The 12,158-nt window shown below is 43.9% G+C and overlaps 1 pseudogene; it reads right to left on the bottom strand.

Moving 5' to 3' along the window:
- Nucleotides 1-791: 791 nt before the first annotated feature.
- On the bottom strand, nucleotides 792-5,158 carry LOC138387602 (cilia- and flagella-associated protein 20 pseudogene; annotated as a pseudogene).
- Nucleotides 5,159-12,158: the final 7,000 nt, after the last annotated feature.

Raw genomic sequence — 12,158 nt, forward strand, 5'->3', positions numbered from 1 at the left:
GTCTGGTCTAATATGATTCCTTAAGGTTACTTAATTCTTCTAAGGAAAGCATTAAGAGAATTCTGGAAATATTTTCCTTCCATTCCATCCTTGTGGTTTCAACAATTCTGTAAGTCAGAGGTGAATCTATTTTTGTGTTTGCTCTGATATATAGATTTTGCTTGAGATGGATTACTGAAGAAACATGTGCATATGTATGTATAAATAAATATTTAAGAACATACTTCTTTTAAAGGTAAAAATACTTTATTTCTGTACAATAAGCTAGGAACCTATGGGCTGAGAAAAAAATTCTGGCTGAATGTTTTATTTCATTTAGTCTGGGGATTTCTAAAAATATGGACCCACGACTGACCTTTTATTTTATTTTATTTTATTTATTTATTTTTTTACAAACCAAGAATATAACATTTTATTCATTTCCAGATTATGAGTATTACACAGCATATACATATATTTAGATAATATATAAAACAAAGAATAAACCATCGGAAGAAATATTGGTCTGAAACTGCCTTATGAACATCTTTAATTCTGTTCAGTTCGTGGTAAATGTAGCTCCCCACACTCTGGGGCGGGCAGCAGGATAAACTCCAGCATTCGCTTTCCGCTCACAGGACTGCTTACCCCCCCGCTGTATTTACAATGCAGTTGCAGAGATAGGGCATGGTCACGGGTGTCCACGACACAGGACACCAAGCAGTAAATAAAAGAACCAGAGCAGAGTGAACTAATATAAATATGCTTTTGCATTGTCCTCCCGACAGTCTCCTTTTTAAACTAAGAGTCACATCCAGGGTCTATCCCTTGAGTTGTATTCCAGTTACTGCTTTGCTTTGTTCGGAACTGGGAGATACGGTTGAACTCCGCTGGCAGTTCGTCTTCCGAGTCAAGTCTGAGAAGTAAACCCGTCGGATGCGACAGTTTGCATGGACCTGCACTCTTAGGGTCTCAATGTAATTTGTGCCGTCCGCTCGCCGGCCGGCTGAAGTCTGATCAGTTGAACTGAATTTGGTTCCAGCCACCATCCAGCCACAAGGGCACGGTACAGATGAAGGGTTTCACCCGGGTAGCGCGCTGGTAGTTACTTGCCCGAAATCGTCGACGCACTTTTTTGTCATCTAGTACCTGTACCTCTAAGGTAAAATATTTCTTCAGGTTTTTGATAATCATGACGAGGAAAGGAAGTTTAATTCCCAGTGTCTTCTTAGGGTCTGCAGGACATGTGATATGCGTGGTACTGACATTTGTCCCTTCAATTTCTAGAACCAGGGACTGGATGTCATTATCAATGATTCTTTTGATGTGGCCATTCTGCACCTTTTTGTCCCAGATTTGCAGGGGTTTGCTGCCGATGCTGTAGAGGATGGAGAGGAAGCCGCTCTGGAAAAGTGTTTTTGAGCATCTGGCCAGCGGCCTTCTCCTCAGCCGCCGGGAGCCGACCTAGGCCCCGAGTAGATGCGAGCACCGAGCGGAAGGCAAAGCAGGGGCCGGCCCTGGCGCCAAGAAGGGTAGCTGAGCTCCTGACCTCCCGATCGGCAGCCCTCACGGAGGGCCGTGGATGCTTGAACGCTACGTCCCCCAAGTTGAGCTCCAAGAAAGACACCCCAAGACGGAAACCACAGCAACTCTGACCTTTGATTTTAAATAGTGTCATTGTTAGTTATTCAAATATGTGAATGGTGGTGTGGGTGGGAGGCCAATATTTTTATTGGCATGGAAACTGACAAAGTTATTATGTATGTTCATCTCTGTATAATTGCTTATTATTTCTGTGTGGCCTGCGTTCCCCTCTGTAACAATACAGAAACAATCAAGTGGAAAAAAATGCCTTCACCACTAGTAATGTTAAAAACAGTCGGTCAATTTGACTCTAACTTTTATTCACAATCCAATATGTGTAGCGCACTAGTGGGGAAAAGACTGAAGATGCAAAACGCATAGAAACCATGGTCGCAGCTTAAAATGCTTCAGTGACTTCCCTTCTTGCTTACAATGAAATTGAAATTTCTTAATGTGGCCCAATACACTGCACCGTCTGGCCCCTGCCTTTCTCTGCAACTGTATCTTCTTTCATTCTTGCCCTTGTTCCCAACATTCTAGTCACACTGGCCTTTTGTTTGCATAAACACACCAGGCTCTTACACACCTGGCCTTTCTCATGTGAGTGTGAACATTTTTATAAGATATAATAATCACTTGAAAAAAACTGTTTATTTTTGTTCATTGTATTTTGTTCATCTTCCTACATAGCAATCCTTAGAAACTTCCAGAAGGCGGTTCTTCAAGAGTATTTATCGGTGGAAGCTCTAAGTACTCAGAGAAGCCTCTGGGTGATTGGAAATCATTCAGATATCCATTAAGACTGGGGAAGAGTGGGTGCTTTAAAGTCCTTGCTCTTTATTTAGCTGCCTGCCTTCCAATCTTTTTGGTCTTAAGTCACAAGGCAGAAAAATTCCCCACTAGCATCAGAATAGATTCCAACCCTTCTCTTCACTATTATCCTTGAACTTTATTTCCATTAAAGCACTGTAACTATTTGTATTTATTTTTTAATTTACTAGTCTACTTTGTTGCACGTTTCCCTTCTCTGAGCATAGTGTAGTAGTTACCAGTACACGTTAGGGTTACATCCCAGTTTTAGCACTTACTAGCCATATGATCTTGGGAGAGTTATTTAATTCCTCTGTGATTCAGTTTCCTTATCTGCAAAATGTGGATAACAAATAAACTCATAAAGGTGTTGTGGGATTAAATAATTAATATGGGCACAGCATTTAAAATAGTATTTCACATATGATAAATGCTCAACAAATTTGAGCTATTATCATCAGATTATTGGCTACTTTAGGGTAGGATTCCCAATATCTCAAATGATGTCTGGTGCATATTAGTTACTCAATAAAATTTGTAAAATGAGTAAAGAAATGAATTAACAAATAGATAAATATATATTATTAAATAACAATCAAGGGAGCACGAGTAGCAGAAAGAACTCTGGCTTGACAATCAAAACTCCTGGGTACTAAGTTCATCTACACCACTTTGCTCTGTGACCTGGAGTAAAAGATCTAACCTCTCTCACATCAATTTTCCAATAAATAAATGATGTATTTGTGCTAGGTAACCTCTAAAATCCCTTCCAATGTAAATATTTTATTATTCTATAGTATTCTAATACACTATGAGTTGGTATTTCATTCTGCTTTAGAATTTTAGAATTCTTTACAAGGACTTTAAAGCACCCAGTCTTCCCCAGTCCTACTGGGTATATGAATGATTTCTGATCACCTGGAGTCTTCTCTGAGCACTTAGATAGAGCTCCCTCTGATAAATACACTTGACGAACCACCTTCTGGAAACTTCTAAGAATTGCTATGTAGTAAGATGTTAACATACAATGAATAAAAATAAACAGTATTTTTCAAGTGATCATTATATTTCAATTTCTATCTTGGGTCCTTTGCGTGTATTATATCATTGAATGCAACATCTCTACAACATAGGTATTTTTTATCCCCATTTTACTGATGATGAAACCGAGAAATGGATTAAGCAACTTGCTAAGGCTAGTAAGTGAATCAAGCCCTTTGGAATCTATGTTTTGAACGAGCAAGTGATTGAGAACAGTAAGGAATAAAGGAATGAACTTAAGCACTTACATTAAGAAAGCAGTTGACAAAAGCACATTTTCAAAGAGGCAGAAAGAACATTTATTTGCTTTAGGTTTGAAGACTCTCTGGGCCCTCGTTCTTTACTTGACTTGAACCACCCTCATCCTTTGAAATGATTGTTGGGACTCGTGCCAGATGTTCTACATCAGAATTCTAGGAGTGAAACACCGGAGACGGTATTTTTAATAAACACATTTGATGATTCTTATACACAATATGATTTGAGCTCAATTAATCTAGTCATTTCTTTTCTTATCCTTTTTATTTTTCCCTGTACTTCCCCCTCTCATCCAGTCTGATTCTACTTGCCTGTTTAGGCAGCTTTGAAGAAATATTTTATTGTAAATATTTAAAAGTTCTCTTGCCACTATATGCATTCAACATTTTGTTCTTTGTCCTTTTGTTGCATCCTCTCATAAAATGTTTAATCAATGTCCCTGGCCATGTCTTGCTCCTACACCTGATCTCATGGATGTCATTTGAGGAATCACCAGTTAGGAAGATGGACCCTACTAGTAAGCTGTGTGACCAATTCACCTGGATTCTCAAAAATCTTTTTATGCATCCTTAATCTATTCTGCTTCATTGTCCATAAATTTTTAATGCAAAAGATTTTCCATTCTCTTTAAGCCACTTCTATCTTTGCCACCGTCTTTATTCTCTGAAAGTGCAGTGCTTGCTCGTGATTCTGGAACTCAGCCCACAATACTCCCTCTGCCTGGAGTGCCCAACTCCCGTCCTTACTTTCCCGACTCACTGTTACTCACATTTTATATTTGCTTCAAATGTTTCTTCTGTAGGAAATCTTTCCCAACTTCTTCGGGTAGACTTAACTACTTTGTTCTTTGAGATTCCATTAAGATTTCTATCATAGTACTGAATTGATCACCCAACCTGAGACACTTCAGAAAGTGAAAGTATGCTAACAAAATTTACAGTGATCCATCAGATTTACATTGAAATTACCCTGAGCAAATTGGGATGCGCGGTCCCTTTACTTGTAACTTTTATTTATATGTTTACATGGCTGTCTTCTCCTATTAAGATCATAATTGATAATGCCATATTTATCATTTTGTCCCCAACTCCAAGCATAGTTCCTGGTTGGTTGAGTGATGAATGAATGCACATTGGGCCATACTGAGCATCAAAAGGAACAAAAAATGTCCCAGGGGCCCAGGCATTCTGTGAATCATGCTGATGATTCCTTTTCAGTTTCCGTTTGTCCATTTCTTTACCCTTGCCCTCTGCTCTGGCACATTGCACATTCTGTTCACTCTTCATGATTCTGTCTTGTTCTTTGCTCTTAAGCTTGAGATCAGGAGTTGAAAAAAATATAACCAGAGATAGCTCTTAAATGTCAAATAAAAATGTTCCTCTCCTGAGGGTTTTCATAACATTGAGTATTTTCTTACCTTTTTCTCTTTTGCCAGATATGTTGGAAGATCAAAGATGTTTTCCTCAAAATTGCTGTACCTAAACATATTTCTTTATTTGGGGCTTGCTTTGAAGCAAAATTGGCTAAAATCTGCTGTTGATATTGCTCTCCTAATGCATTGAAAATCATGTCAAATTCAGTGAATAATTATGAAATAATTTTAATTGCTGACTTTTCTCCTCTCTTTTTATGCTACTGTACCCTCATCCATTCACCCATGTAGCATGCATTGAGTGTCCACTGAAGGTAGGATACTGTGTATGTGCTGGGGATTTAGAGATGAATGAAACATTGGCCCCACCCTCGGTGAGTTTATGGTCTAACAAGGAGTTGTCCCTGATGGCTTAAAGCACTCACCCCAAAACACTGTTTTACTCTATGTCAGGGCCTTATGCTTCACATATTTCTTCTTCCCTTCCCTCCCCACACACATTAAAACATATCTGTCACCTGGACCATTTGCCAAGAATTTCCATGGGAACTGATGCAGCAGTCATGGTAATACTAAGAATATCTGCAATTAGTTTAGATGAAAGTTAAGGCACTCTGGCCCAAAGACTACACAATATAGTAGCTGTCTGGTGACTGGAGACACAAGGGAGGGCCAGGATGGAGGGATTCTAAAGGGGTACAAGAAACTTTGGGGGATGATGGATATATTCATTATTGTGATTGTGGTGATGGTTTCACAAGCATCTACCTAAGTCAAAACATAGCAAATTTTACAGTTTAAAGATGTTCAGGTTATTGTATGTCAATTAGGCATCAATAAAGCTATTAAAATATTGCAGCTTGTTAAGATGTTTATTTCTCTGTCATATATAAGTGTGTTCCGTGTAGTCTGTTATGAAAGTTCTTCTCCTAAGATCATCCAGGGACCCAGATTCCTTCCTTCTCTTGCCTTTATCTCCCTAGGGTGTTGCTTCCTCTGCACAGTCAGTGTCGGTTCTCTGCTATACTTCTGGCAGAGGAGGTCTTGTCCTTCTGGGGAGACAAGTAGCAATCTGCTGCAGTAAATTTATTTACTGAGTGCATACTATGTGCTAGGCCCTGTGCTAATCACTTCATCATTATATAACCTAGTTTGTTCTTCTCAACCCTTCTATGAGAAAGATTCTGTTATTGGCTTTATTTAACAGATGCACAAACCACATAGGAGCACAAAGATTGCACGCTGCATAATTCCACAGTCATCTTTCCTACAGACTATGTAATAAATATTGCTCCTGGAGTTGTGAGATAAATGGTCTTCACAACTCAACCCCATGATCCTGCCTAGGACTTCACAAAGTTTACGAACCTTCCCAAATTACTCACATAACTGGTCAGTGGCAGAGCTGGGATTTGAACCCAGGCATGATGGCTCCAGAGCTTGTGCTCTTATTGGCCACATTAACTTATGTGCTCATGTATTAAGCAGTGACTGTGGCTAAATGCATTACCCCCTCAGCTAATGAATTTTCATTTTAATTGGGTCTTTATAGAGGAAAACTCTACTCACAAGCTAGATCAGTTATTGGTAATTTTTTTTTCTGTAAAGGATCAAAGAGTAAATATTTTAGGCTTGTAGCCCATATGGTCTCTGTCACAAATATTCAGCTCTGCCATTGTAGCAATGAAAGCATCCATAGACAAAATGTAAATGAATGAGAATGGCTGTGCTCCAGTGAAACATTATTTTCAAAAACGGGCACTGGGCCAAATTTGGCTCACAGGAAGTACTCTACTGATCCCACATTAGACAGGACTCTGAAGCCAATGTGGGGTGTATTAGGGCAGGTTGATGTTTTGCGCACTCCTCATGTGCAATGCAAATGACTTTTATTTACATGTGCTGCCATCTGGATTTGCTGCCGACCCATAGGGAAAGAGGAGCTGTCGGCTGGCAGTTGAGCTGCTGCCCCAAGTCATTCTACTTTGTGCCCAAAGAGCTTAACTCCTGAATTTTAAACTTAACTTCTCTATGTTTAGAATTTACCATGAAACACCTGTTTTCTTCCTCTAAATATCAAGAAATTATTGTAAGAAATTAAAATTCCTAAGAGACTGAGATAATGTGAATTACTTTTCTATTTTTTATCATGTACTACTCCTGCAGCACAGCCTACGACCTGTCGCCTCAATGGGTCATCCTGTCTTCAACAGACCATGCCCTCTCATGCTTCCTCCAGGCCATTGCTGTTGCCATTCCCTCAAATTAGAAGACTCTTTCTCTCCTCTCTGCTTGGTCGATCCCCAACCATCTTTTAAGGCCTGGGGCAGATGGCGCTACTACTCTGAAGCTTCTATCACTGACCTTCCCTTTGCCTCCAACAGCAGATTATTCTTCTCTTCTCTTTGTTTCTATGGAATTTCTTATTTTAGCATCGAGTTAGCCATGCATTTGTCCATCCTCCTGAGGAAGAGTTAACATCTTTGACAAGTACAACTGTAGTTGTTCCTTTTCATCCTCCTTACACCTGGGATGGTGCCTGGCACATAGTGAAAACACAACAAATGCTACCGAATAAATGAATGGTTTGTACATAGCAACGTCTCAGTGACACAGATGCTGTGGTGATTGATAAATGTTTACTAAACAACTTCCTTAACCTGACAAATTCTAGATGAGTTGCTATTATTTATTAAAAAATATTGAAAGATCAAGGATTAATAAAATGGTGAACTTGTAACTTTCTTTTTCTTATTTCAATAAAAGTTCTACAGTAGAGGCAAATTTGCTTTGCTGTCTAAAACTAATCATCCCTCTCAGAATGAGGGCCAGATTCTGTAGCACAGTGGTTCTCAACATTGGCTGCACATTAGTGTCACCTGGGGAGCTATTAGAAGATGCTCGTGGTTGGGTGCCAAGCCAGACCAGTTAAATCAGGAACTCAGGGAGGGGGACCCAGGCGTCAGAATGGTTTGATGTTCCCCAGGTGATTCCAGTATGCAGCTCAGATTCAGAACTGCTTGGCACAACCTCAGGTTATGGTTCTCACCTCTGGTTGTTCCCCATGGTAAAATCTTTGAACTTTAATGTACTAAGAAGCAACTTGATCTGTTGATGTCTTAAAAGGATCACTGGCTGTTGTGAGACAGTTTCGGTGGTAGAAGGGCAAGATAAGTGGACCAGTTAGGAGGCTTTAAATGAAATAAGTGATAATCATAACAGTTGACGATTCTAGAAAAAAATTGTTTTCTACTTAGTTCTCAGTTACCCATATAATTCAGTTAATGAGATGAACACATATTCAGAGCGCTACAGTAAATTGCAGTTTTATTGTACATATACGTCACATATTTCATGCCATATATTTCTTTTTAATCTTTGAAGGACTTTATGCAGACTAAGCATCAAAACCTGTATGTAATTATGTCTGATTTGCAAACATCTCACATATGTAATCTGAGATAGCCACCAACTTATACACTTTTATAGTGCATTTTAAAGCATGTAAAATTTAATGTTTTTGAATAATCACTTTCACTTAAAATTTCAGTAGTTAATATGCACACAAATTAAAGTTTATTATTAGAGTTGTTATAAAGACTAAACTTGATAATATATACTATTTGGATATTCACCAGCTTTGGTTAAAAGTGAAGTCAATCATTTAACAGGACTTTTGCCAACCTTTTGTTTCCCTGTCAATTATTTTATGGATTTTTCAAGTGGTGTTTATCAAGCAATCATGAATTGGTCAAAGATGGCACATACTGTTGGCTTCAACCTTCTTAGGCGGCACGGCTACCTCTGGCCTCAGGTACTCTGAGGCTATTCAACTCCCTAGATTTGATAATATTCCTGGGGTGGTCAGAAGTCACTTTAGGAATGAGCAGAAGGAACTCTCTCTCTCCCTCTGAGTTGGCTTAGTTAGGAGAGGTCCAATATGTGGGTGTCTTGGCTCCCAGATGTTATTAGCTAATTATAGCATCCATCACTCCTACTCCCAAACATTTCTCCCAAATCATACTTCCTAACTTCTTTTATATCTTGCAGTGAAAAGATGGCTAAGTTGGGATTCAAAGTCCAGTGTGACTGTTAGACAGTTAACTCTGCTTGCTTAATGACTGTACTGGCCTCTTAGGTAGATATAACACACAACTCCACTCACAACCTAAAAGCCAGCCAGATCCTACTCGATGTTGGCGTGTGACTGTGGGAGCACTTGGCTCACAACTTGCCTCCAGCATCAGAGGTGGAGCCGTCAATGCCTGTATTTATTCTCCACCAGTGTCCAGTTTCTGTCAGCTACTGCTGGGGCTCTAGCTCTCAACGCAAATCTTTTTTTTTTTTTTTCTTTCTTTTTTTTTTTTTTTTTGCTGTGTTCCATTGTTTCTAGCAATGTCTTCTGCTGCTGCTCTTAAAATTAAAGTGACAATTCTCTTCTCTACCAATTTTAACTGTCTTTACACCCATCCCCCTCCTTCTAAAGATATAGTTTTTACCTTTTGTTATTTCAAAGTTCCCTATTTAGGGCATCATATTAAGTAGCATTATATTAAATATTAGATTCATGAAAAAGCATGACCCAGGACTCTGTCAACTATTTTCCTCTCTAGAAACCAAAGCAAATCCTAGGATTGGTGGGTGAAAGTGTGAAGCAAGTGAGTAGGGGAAACATTATGAGAGTAATTTTATTTAAATTATTAGGAATAGAAACCAAATTTGAGTAGATTGAAGACACTAAGAGAAGACAATGACATACTATTCTCTGAAAAAATGGATACTGATGGAAATCAAAGAGCTAGGAGTACAGCTGCAGGAGTAAAGGAATTTGGGAGTGAGTGGGAGCCCCCGCTCCAGCTCCCAACACTCGCGTGGGTCGCAGCCAGGACTCAGACCCGGTGACATCCACGGACTCCCACGTCCTGCCCGGGAGGCAGAGAAGCTTGTGGGGTTCCATCCCCCCAAAACTGTGTAGATGAGGAAACTTGAGCAGTGAATGGGGGCAGAGCCAGATACTGGGCGGGACCTTGGGGAGGACGAACTCGGAGTAGGGTGTCTTCCGCGCCCCCAGAAAACGGAGCGGAGTCTCCCCTTCCAGCCAGGGCTGTCCTGTTGCTCGCCTGGGGAAATGGCAGGCAGCGTCCCCAAGCGCAGCCTCCTCGGGCACGTGGCACGTGGCAGCCACCCAGCCCGCGTTCAGGCAGGAGCGGCCGCCAGGCGCAGGGTCCCGGACGCGCGGGCAGGGAGGGAGGCGGCGGGCTCGCGCGCGGACGGCCCCCGACGCGCCTGCACAAAGCGCCGCGCGCCCCCGCCCCGAGCGGGCGCGGAGGAGACTGACCTGGCGGTCCGGGCGGCGCCGGCACGACGGGCGGAGGGCTCGGGACGCGCGCACGCGCCCTCGTGCACAGGCGCGGCCGCGGCTCCTCCGGCTCCGGGCGCGTGCCCGGCCCCGGGTCACGTGGGGGAGCGGCCCAATGGGAGCGCCGCCCACGCCCGCGGCCCGGCGGCACCTCAGGGCGGCAGGAGCCGGCGGCAGCCCTGGGGGCGGCCTCAGGGTTTGTTTGACCTTGGCCTCTTAGTGCGGGGTCTGCTGCCGGCGCGCATTGTAAGGCCGGTTTTGGAACCCGAGTGAGGATGAACAGGGCGGGATGTGCCCGCGGCTGAGGCCAGAAGGTTCACGAAACTTCTGGAGTCTTCAATCTCCCCGTGTGTCGATTGGGGCTGAGTCCCGTGCCACTGGAGGACATGCTGGGAGATGGGGCAAGGAGATAGCAGCCACCCGGCCCAGGGCCTTGGGGTCAGATCGAGTTTGAGGTCCTTGGGCCCCCTGTGTTAAATGGCAAGATTGTGGGCGAGATCGTGGGCCGGCCCACACTCGGGGGTCCCTCAGCTCGCCTCCACTGCTCCCGTGCTGCACGGCCCCGCCCAGGTGAGGGTGGCATTTCAGCCCCCAGCCAGCCCCTGGGGACATCTCCAGAGGCTCCCTTGGGGACCGATGAGGGTGCTCCCTGCTGGACCAGCCCTTCCTAGGGAGGCTGCGGCTCAAGTTAGTGGGAAGACCAGTGGTTGTGTGTGCAAGATGCCCAGGACAGAGGGGAACAGAGAAGCAAGCTGGGGTCTACCCGGGTCCTCACCCACCCAGCCCAGTTTCCCCATGCCAGTCCCTGGACTCCTGGCCCAGCCAAATGTCCACCTGCTCCTGTCCTGCCTCCGCTTCCCCAGGAGGATGCTCTTCTATCCACCCACTCGCAGCAGCCAGAGGGACCGGCAGGCAGGAGTGAAAGCCACCTTCCTCTCTGCAGAATCCCAGGGCACCACCTCACCAGTGAAGACCAGTGACCCAAACCTGTCTCAAAGCCACCTGACCTTGCTCCCCACACACTCCCCTCGCTGCCTCAGCCTCTCTGCAAAGCACCTACAAGCTGTTCCTCCAACATGCCAGGTTCCTTCCCAACTTGGGGCCTTTGCACTTAGTGTCCTGCCTGGAAACTCACCCCAGACTATCCCAGTGGCTCCATCCTTCCCAGCACGTGCTCCCTGTCAGGTGCTGCCTCCTCTGAGAGCTTAGTCTCTGCTGGCCGACCCCTCGCTCAGCCCTGCTGTGCTCTCAGCTCTGCCAGAAAGTCCCCCAGGCAGTTAAAACACTGATCATGGTCCAGACAGGAACCTCGTCTGGCTTGTCCCCAGCACCTAGAGCGGCATCTGGCACTCAGCAGATGCATGCTAAATCATGGATGGGTGGGGCGGGGGATGTCCAGAGGCCCCTGATTCTTTCCTGATCGGCAGCAGGGTCGTGTAGCGGGTGGCTCAGAAGTGATCCTGTTTTACAGAGGAGAAAATGGGGCCATGGAGGTGATGGATAAGCCAGGAGGAGGCGGAGTCAGAACCCAGGCCTGGTCCCCTGAATCATCCGTGGGATTGGGTATGTTCCGTAGAAAGGACCCCACCCCACCTCCAACCTGCCCCCAGTCATTGGACCTGCCACCCTGGAGGCATGGCGGGGAGGAGGCCCCCAGCTAGGGGGGCGTACAGGAGGATTCAGGCAGTGGCGGGGCCCAGGATTAGCAGCTTAGATCCAAGGAGGACAAAGAGGAGGTCAGTGCTAAGTGGATTT

This window comes from Eulemur rufifrons, chromosome 1 (genome assembly GCF_041146395.1).
Source record: "Eulemur rufifrons isolate Redbay chromosome 1, OSU_ERuf_1, whole genome shotgun sequence".
In the NCBI taxonomy this organism is placed as follows: Eukaryota; Metazoa; Chordata; class Mammalia; order Primates; family Lemuridae; genus Eulemur; species Eulemur rufifrons.